Here is an 8,656-nt window from a genome sequence, read left to right on the forward strand (position 1 = left end):
TACAATGTTCCTAACAAGTAGTATTCCAATCAGGAGCGGAGCCACCCCTACCCCAAGGGGGGCCCTGGCCCCCCTCACCCCACTCCCATTTTTAGTAAATATATAGGTATATATTATTATAATATGGATAAATTACACTTTTGGCCCCCCTCCTAATTTTTTTTTAAAAAATAATCTATCTATTATGTATATATTAAATGAACTTGAAAGTTGCACTTTTCGTCCCTAAGTTATGAAATAATTGTAGAATTCGTCTATAATTGTTGATCGTGTTCACTTTTCGTCCCTAAGCTATAATTGACGTTGTAAATTTCGACCTTTTAATAACAAGTTGCGGTCACTCTTCCTTTCTAAGCTATACTTCGTTCCTAATGTTTTGTTAGTAAAGGGACGAAATTTGCAACATCAATTACGGAGTATATTTTAGGGACGAAAAGGAAGCACGACTAATAATTATGAATTCTTCAATTACCCTATAACTTAGTGATTAAAAGTGTAATTTTTCCTATTTTTTACTATTGTATAATTTTTGTGTTATGTAAAAAATTCAAAAGTAATGTTTGACAATCTTAACGATCGTACTCATATAATTACATATTTCATATATTATTGCAAATAGGATAATTAACAATAATTATCAATAATAAATGGCACAATCATATATGGTATATATATATATATATATATATATATATATATATATATATATATATATATATATATATATATATATATATAATAATAATATGTGGTTGGTACTAATATCGACTAAGATGATAAATTTTCTCTACAAATTTGGCCCCCCCAACCCCAACTTTCTGGCTCCGCCACTGGTTCCAATGATAACAGTACACTTGCTTAGATGAGAACGTGATCGTGTGTATACATCTAATATTTTTTAGTTGTCTAGATTAGATTAAGTGTGTGCAAACGCAAATTAAATGTGTGCAAACGCACTTAATCGTGTTTGCACACATTTAATTCGCGTTCGCACACACTTAATCTAATCTAGATCATTAAAAAATATTAGATGGATGCACACGATTTGTTCTCACGTTTACACTTAACGAAGTGTTCTCATATGATCCTATTTATATATATATATATATATATATATATATATATATATATATATATATATATATATATATATATATATATATATATATATATATATATATATATGTCTTCCCGTGCGGTCAGTGCGGCATACACCATTAGGTATGTATAAATGCACTACACAGTGTTCGAAAATACACCATTACGTGTGGTATATTTTTTTATTTTTTTTTTTGTGTGGTGCAGTTTATTCTGGTGTATTCTCGAACACTGTATGGTGCGTTTAGGCATACCTAATGGTGTATGCCGCACTGAACGCACGGGAAGACCTGTTCCCAAAGGAACCAAAATCTATATTTTATATATATATATATATATATATATATATATATATATATATATATATATATATATATATATATATATATATATATATATATATATATATGGGTTCCCGTGCTATTGGCCTTCTCAAGTGCGGTTGTGCAATTATTAAGGTGCAAGGTTAGAAACTTAAGGTGTGCTATTTTAAAACCTTGGGTGCGTGATTTGTGTTCTTAAGGTGCGAGGTTTGTGTACTTAAAGTACGTGGTTTTCCTTCTTAAGGTGCGTGATTTGTATGCTTAAGGTGCGTGAGTTATTGAAACTTAAAGTGCGTCATTTTAAAACCTTAGGTGCGTGGCTTGTGTTTCTAAGTAACGTGGTTTGTGTACTTCAGGTGCGTTGGCTTAAAAATTTAGGTGTGCGTGGTTTGTATGCCTAAGGTGCTTTGTTTGTGTGATTAAGGTGCGTGGGTTGTGTACTTAAGGTGCGTCAACCGCACGAGAAGCCTATACACGTACCGGAACCCATCGGTGTGTGTGTGTGTGTGTATAATTCAGTTCCCGTGCGGTTGGGTGTGTCTCGTGCTGTTGTGCGGTTAAATTTGAGCCATTGATCTTGCCTAAATCAGCGTCCAGGATTAACAGCGATTAAAAAAGCATGCAAGTGGCAAGTTGGTCATTTTGCATAATATAGATCAAAGTTAAGGTGCGTGGTTTCTTTTTTAAGGTGCTTGATTTTTGTGCTTAAGGTGAGTGGTTTTTGTATTGTGTGGCTTAAGATGCGTCAAGTGTTGAAAACTTGATTGCGTCGATCTAAAGCTTTAGATCTGTGGTTTTTCTTCTTAAGGTGCGTCAGTTGTTGAAACTTAAGGTGCGTCGTCCTAAAGCTTTAGGTGTGTAGTTTTCCTTCTTAAGGTGCGTGATTTGTATGCTTAAGGTGCGTTAGTTGTTGAAACTTAAGGTGCTCCATTTTAAAACATTAGGTGTATGGTTTGTGTTCTTAAGGTGTTTTGTTTGTGTGAAGGAAGGCTTTAGGTAAAAAAAAAATTATTGTTAAATGTCAACCATAGATCTAGCCTAAATCAACAATCCAAAATTACGCGATCAAAAAAATGCTAGGCGAGCAAAAAGAAACAATAAAATTATAAAGAGCCAAAACTCAAAAGAAAAGAACTACAAAAATAATAAAATTTATTTAGGACATAAAAATTTGTCTTTATTGTCTTAAAAATAGTACGTTATAGCCAAGTTAAGTTTTCTTTAAAAAGGGCCTAGTTTAGGTCATTTGTCCCAAGTTGCCCAACCTAGATAGGCCATTTTAAAATATAATAAATATTTAGTTTTTTTAATTTGATCCTCTTTAAAAAAAAAATTATTAGGTCAAACAATTAAAGTAGGTGTTTTTTTTAACACACTTATAATTCTTTACAAGATAGTATCTGTTTTATACTTTCTCAAACATTTTTAGCCCAAAGAATGAAAGTCCCTATCATCGAGGTTCGATTCTATGACCATCCATTTAGAATGGTAAAAGAGGTATCATCACATTATATAGTAGTTGGCAATTAAAGTAGTTTAGTAATTAGTTTATTTTTGAAATGTTGCTTTTAGTACCATTATTAGGGATCAATTGATTGAAGAAAAAAAATATCTTTTTACGAGTAAATATTTTCTTCCTTACATTAATCCACGGTGATCATCAACGCCAAAGTAATCATAGAACAGAGAGAGAGGGAAAAGTAAAAGATAATTGATATTGCTCAGGAAAATATACGGGAGAATTCTCATTCATTCTTATTCACCACAAACTTTACATATACAATATATATAATAAAGGGAAAATTGTAATTTATGCCCCTCACAAATATATCAATTATCATTGTTACCCCTGAATTATCAGTGGTGTAAATGTAGCCCCTCAATTTTCAAAACGTGACATATTGCCCCTCTCCTAATATGAAGAAGGAGAAATATTGTTGTCGACGGAAGGAGAACAAGCGAAGAAAGAAAAATTGAGGAAAAAACGTGGTCTTCGAACAAGAAAGGCGATGCGTAACCACATTTACATCACTAATAATTCAGGGGAAGGGCAATATATGTCACGTTTTGAAAATTGAGGGGCAACATTTACACCACTAATAAGTCAGGGGTAACATTGATAATTGACATATTTGTGAGGGGCATAAATTACAATTTTCCCTATAATAAATGATTCCTATCAATTAGGGAGTGTAACTATCTCTGAAGCATAATGGCCACAAACTTTGCCAGAGACTAAGTCTTCATAACACTCCCCCTTAGACATTATCTTCCCGTGATTATGCCTCGTTAAAAAACCTATGGGGAAAAACCTAATCAAGGAATTGAAAAAAGTACATGATGTATGTGTAGTCATGCGTTACACTGGTTGCCTCATTAAAAACCATAGATTAAGAAAACTCAGTGGGAAAAAACTTAAGGGAAAAAGAGTACAACCAATGCCTTCAAGGCTTAATCTTCAAGATTATGATGGTCTTCTAGGCCAATTGCTCAAAACCATCTAGAGGTTGTTTCTCCCCCTGAAGATAACAACCTTTCAAGCCTACGCATCCCAATTCTGTGAACATATTTTTCAAAGGTGGATGTAAATAGGGATTTTGTGAACAGATCTGCCAGATTGTCACATGAGCGAACCTTCTGAACAAGGATTTCGCCACTCTTATGGAGTTCATGCGGATAAAAGAACTTAGGTGCAATATGTTTTGTAAGGTTCCCTTTAACATATCCATTGCTCATCTGTGCAACACATGCCGCATTGTCCTCATACAGGACAGTGGGAATACCATCTTTGCTTTCTATACCGCATGAGCTATTGATATGATGTATCAGGGACCTCAACCATACGCACTCTCGTGAAGCCTCATACAGGGCAATAATCTCTGAATGATTAGATGAGGTAGCAACTAGTGCTTGAATGACAGATCTCCATGAAATAGATGTACCTCCACAAAGAAAAACATAACCAATTTGAGATTTGGCATTGTGGGGATCAGACAGGTAGCCAGAATCTGAATAACCCACTAATGTAGTATCCTGGTTTTTCTCAAAATAAAGACCAAGATATTTTGTACCTTGGAGATATTTGAGGATATGCTTTATCCCCTTCCAGTGTCTGATATTTGGGTTGGGAAGGCACTAAATCTAGCAAGTAAATTTACTGCAAAAGCAATATCGGGCCTAGTGCAGTTAGCTAGATAGAGTAATGCGCCAATGGCTCTTAAGTATGGGACTTCAGGTCCTATCACATCCTCATCATCCCCTTAGGCCTAAATTGGTCTTTGTCCTCTTCAAGGTACCGAACGACCATCGGAGTGCTGAGGGGATGTGATTTATCCATATAAAATTTCTCCAAGAGTTTATTTGTATAAATTGACTGGTGTACAAAAATTCCATCAGGGGGATGCTCGATCTGCAAGCCGAGGCAAAACTTGATTTTCCCCAAATCTTTCATTTCAAATTCCAATTTTAAGCATGAACTTACTTCAACAAGATCTTTGTGTGTCCCGACAATGTTTATGTCATCTACATAGATGGAGATAATGCAGAAACCATCAAATGACTTCTTAATAAAGAAACAGGGACTAATATCATTGTTTACATATCCCTTCTTCAGGAGGAATTCACTTAATCAGTTATACCACATTCTACCTGATTGCTTCGAACCGTACAGTGATTTTTGAAGTTTGATACTATATATGTTGCGGTCATTTTTCTCCTTCATAATGGGGTTTTCAATGACCTCGGGTATTCTCATGTATATATCGGCATCTAATGACCCAAATAGGTACACGGTCACTACATCCATCAACTGCACATTTAAATTTAGTTTTACTACTAGTGAGATTAAATAGCGGAACGATGTGCCATCAATTACATGAGAATATGTATGCTCAAAATCAATTCTGTGCCTCTGCGTAAACCCTTGAGAAACTAATCTCGCTTTATATCTAACCATCTCATTATTTTCATTCCTCTTCCATACGAACACCCACTTGGATCCTACTGGGATCCCATCTTTCGGGGTAAGTACGATGGGACCAAACACTTTCCTTTTATTCGGAGAGTTAAGCTCAGCCTCAATTGCCTCTTTCCATTTTAACCAATCAGAGCGCTTCCGGCACTCCGTTATTGATTTTAGTTCTGGATCCAGATTATCACATGATACTTTATAGGCAATTGTGCAAGCAAAAGTGTCGTGGACGACTGTTAAATCTCTATTATAAGTTTCTCCTGTATCAGCATAGTGAATGGCAGTTTCTATATTTATATCAACCAGATCATCGTCATTTCTCACAATATTTTGATCTGGATGTTCCGCATACCTAGTGTCAATATTATATGGAGCACGTACGGGTTGACTGGGTTTTCCGTCTTATGGACGGTTGATAACTTTGTGGAGTGATTGAGAGCTTTTACTAATTCGGGTTTTCCGCGGATTTATATCTTTTGCACCTACTAGTCTCCCACACTTCTGGCGATGGGGGGGGGGGTGTCAGTATGTATATTTTGTTCTTTGGGGACTTCTACTCTTGCTGGAGCATTTTCAGCAGGAGTTTGAGATGTAGTCACTCTTCTTAAAACAGTAAAAGCGTCTAGCAGGTTATTTGCTAAATTTTTCAAATTAATTATTTTCTAGGTATTGAAGATCTTTTTCATCCCATGAAATTTCTCGGCATTTCATTAATTGTGGGCTCTTATCTCTCCATAATACCGGGAAATGATCTTCATCAAAGATGCAGTCTGCATACCTTGCAGTAAATTGGTCCCCGGTTATGGGCTCTAAGTATTTAATAATAGAAGGAGATTCATAACCAATATAAATATCTAGTTTTCGTTGTGGTCCCATAGAGGTACGACGTGTAGGTGGTATGAGGACATAGACTGCAGAACCAAATATACGCAGGTGGGAAATGTCTGGTTCTAACCCTCGTACTAGCTGTAAAGGGGAGTAATCATGATATGCAGTGGGTCGGAGTTGTACTAGATTTGCAACATGTAACACTGCGTGTCCTCAACAAGTAGCTGGTAAACTGGACTTTTGAAGCATTAATGGTCTAGCAATCAATTTAATACGCTTAATCAAAGATTCTGCTAGACCGTTCTGTGTGTGGACATGAGGTACCGGATGCTCCACTTTTATGCCCATAGCCATTCAGTAATCATCAAATGTTTTCGATGTGAATTCTCCAGCATTGTCCATTCTAAGAGATTTAATTAGATAATAAGGAAATTGGGCATTCAATTCAATGATTTTCGCAACAAATTTGGCGAATGCTTTATTTCTAGTGGATAGTAGACTAACGTGAGTCCACTGAGTGGAAGCATCAATAAGGACCATGAAATATCTGAAAGGTCCAGATGATGGTTGGATTGGTCCACAAATGTCACCCTGTAATCTTTGGAGAAAAACTGAGGATTCATGTCCAACTTTAGTACGTGTTAGGCGTGCAATTAATTTGCCTTTCGCGCAAGCAATACACGTATATTGTTGTGTAAGAAAAATATTGGAGCTAGAGAAATCATGTCCAGCTTAGTTAGAAATAATTCGGGCCATCATTTGTTGCCCTGGGTGACCCAACCGGTCATGTCATAATTGGAAGGAATGTGGGTTCTTAAAAGTCATAGATAATGCACTACATGCATTACTGGCTTTTATGTAAGTATGATATAATCAAGAGGATAGAGAAGCAAACTCTTCAACCTCTACAAGCTGCGTCATGATGAAGTTTTGGTTTCGATATGGAAGCCATTAGACCTAATGTCTTTAAAACTAAGCTAGATATGTTTAAATTGAAGGTATAAAAGAGCATCTTCAATTATTAGCTTTGTACCCTTACGAAGGATAAGTGAAACTCTACCGAAGCCCACTATGAGGACCTCGTCATTAGCAATAGTTGTAATATTGCCGTTTTTCTTAGTTAGAGTATGAAAGTACCTCTTATTCGTGAAGAAAGTGTGCGTTGTTGCACTATCCACTATTGAAAGTGATATATACATAATATTGTGAAATGCACCATTCTCAAATCTAAGTTTAAACAAAATGTCGGTTTTGTTTTTCTCGCTTTGGCAAAGTAAATCAAATGTAATGTCGATTCATGATGATATACAAATTGAAACGTATATATGCATACTACCCCACAATACCAATAAACAGGCACATCATTATCTCTCATACATACACTACGCCAATGTATATAAATATATCATGGACCAGAACACATCCAAAAACTTAAATCATGCATATGATATAAACTAAAATAATCTGCTTCTAATATGCATGTATATACGTGCACACAGGCAAGAAAAACGAGAAGCAGATTATATAAACACAAACAACCACAATCAACCATAAACAACTAAATCTTTTTATGCCCAAATTAAACCATAAAGAATAACAGAAAGCCAGAAAAACAATCTTCACGCAATGGACAAGCCACCATCGGAAACGCGATTGCCCAACAACGCTGAGGACATCGCTGCAACTAGTGGACGTCACCGCCGCCTCTTTCTGTGTCAGCCTCTCCCTTCGCCGGAAAAATCGACGGATACGCAACGGATTTCGGAAAATCCGGAGAGCTTAGATCGGAAGCATAGAAAGAAATTTTTACGTAAACATACAGATAAAGAATTAGAAATGAAACCAAATTAATTGACTGCTGCAAAAACGAAAAGGAAAAACGAGAGTGTGGAGGGAAAACAAAATCAAGGGTAATTTTAATTTCATGCATTGAATACGCAAATGCAACCCCTAATCAAAATCTTATAAATTGCAGGGCAATAAAAATAGAGTAGCACATATTTTCAGAATTAACATTTTTACACATTCACATTTGACAGCATTGTACAAGAAAATAATTAGGATTCAAGAAATCTGTACCGTTCAGCTAGGATTGATTGAGAGCCTGATAACGTGTTAGGCGTAAATATTTTCTTCCTTATGTTAATCCACGGTGATCATCAACGCCAAAGTAATCATCGAACAAAGAGAGAGGGAAAAGTAAAAGATAATTGATATTGCTCAGGAAAATATACGGGAGTATTCTCATTCATTCTTATTCACCACAAACTTTACATATATGCTTCCTATCAATTAGGAAGTGTAACTATATGTAATGAACTTAGTGAAACGCAGTGTTTTGAGTATAACCGTTGAGTTAGTTACGTGCTGAAAAGACTATTATGCCCTTGGTCGTACTACTTAAATAACGGATGTAACCGTCTTTGAGAATTAATGA

The sequence above is a fragment of the Ipomoea nil genome, unplaced genomic scaffold (genome assembly GCF_001879475.1).
Source record: "Ipomoea nil cultivar Tokyo-kokei standard unplaced genomic scaffold, Asagao_1.1 scaffold2167, whole genome shotgun sequence".
Taxonomy (NCBI): Eukaryota; Viridiplantae; Streptophyta; class Magnoliopsida; order Solanales; family Convolvulaceae; genus Ipomoea; species Ipomoea nil.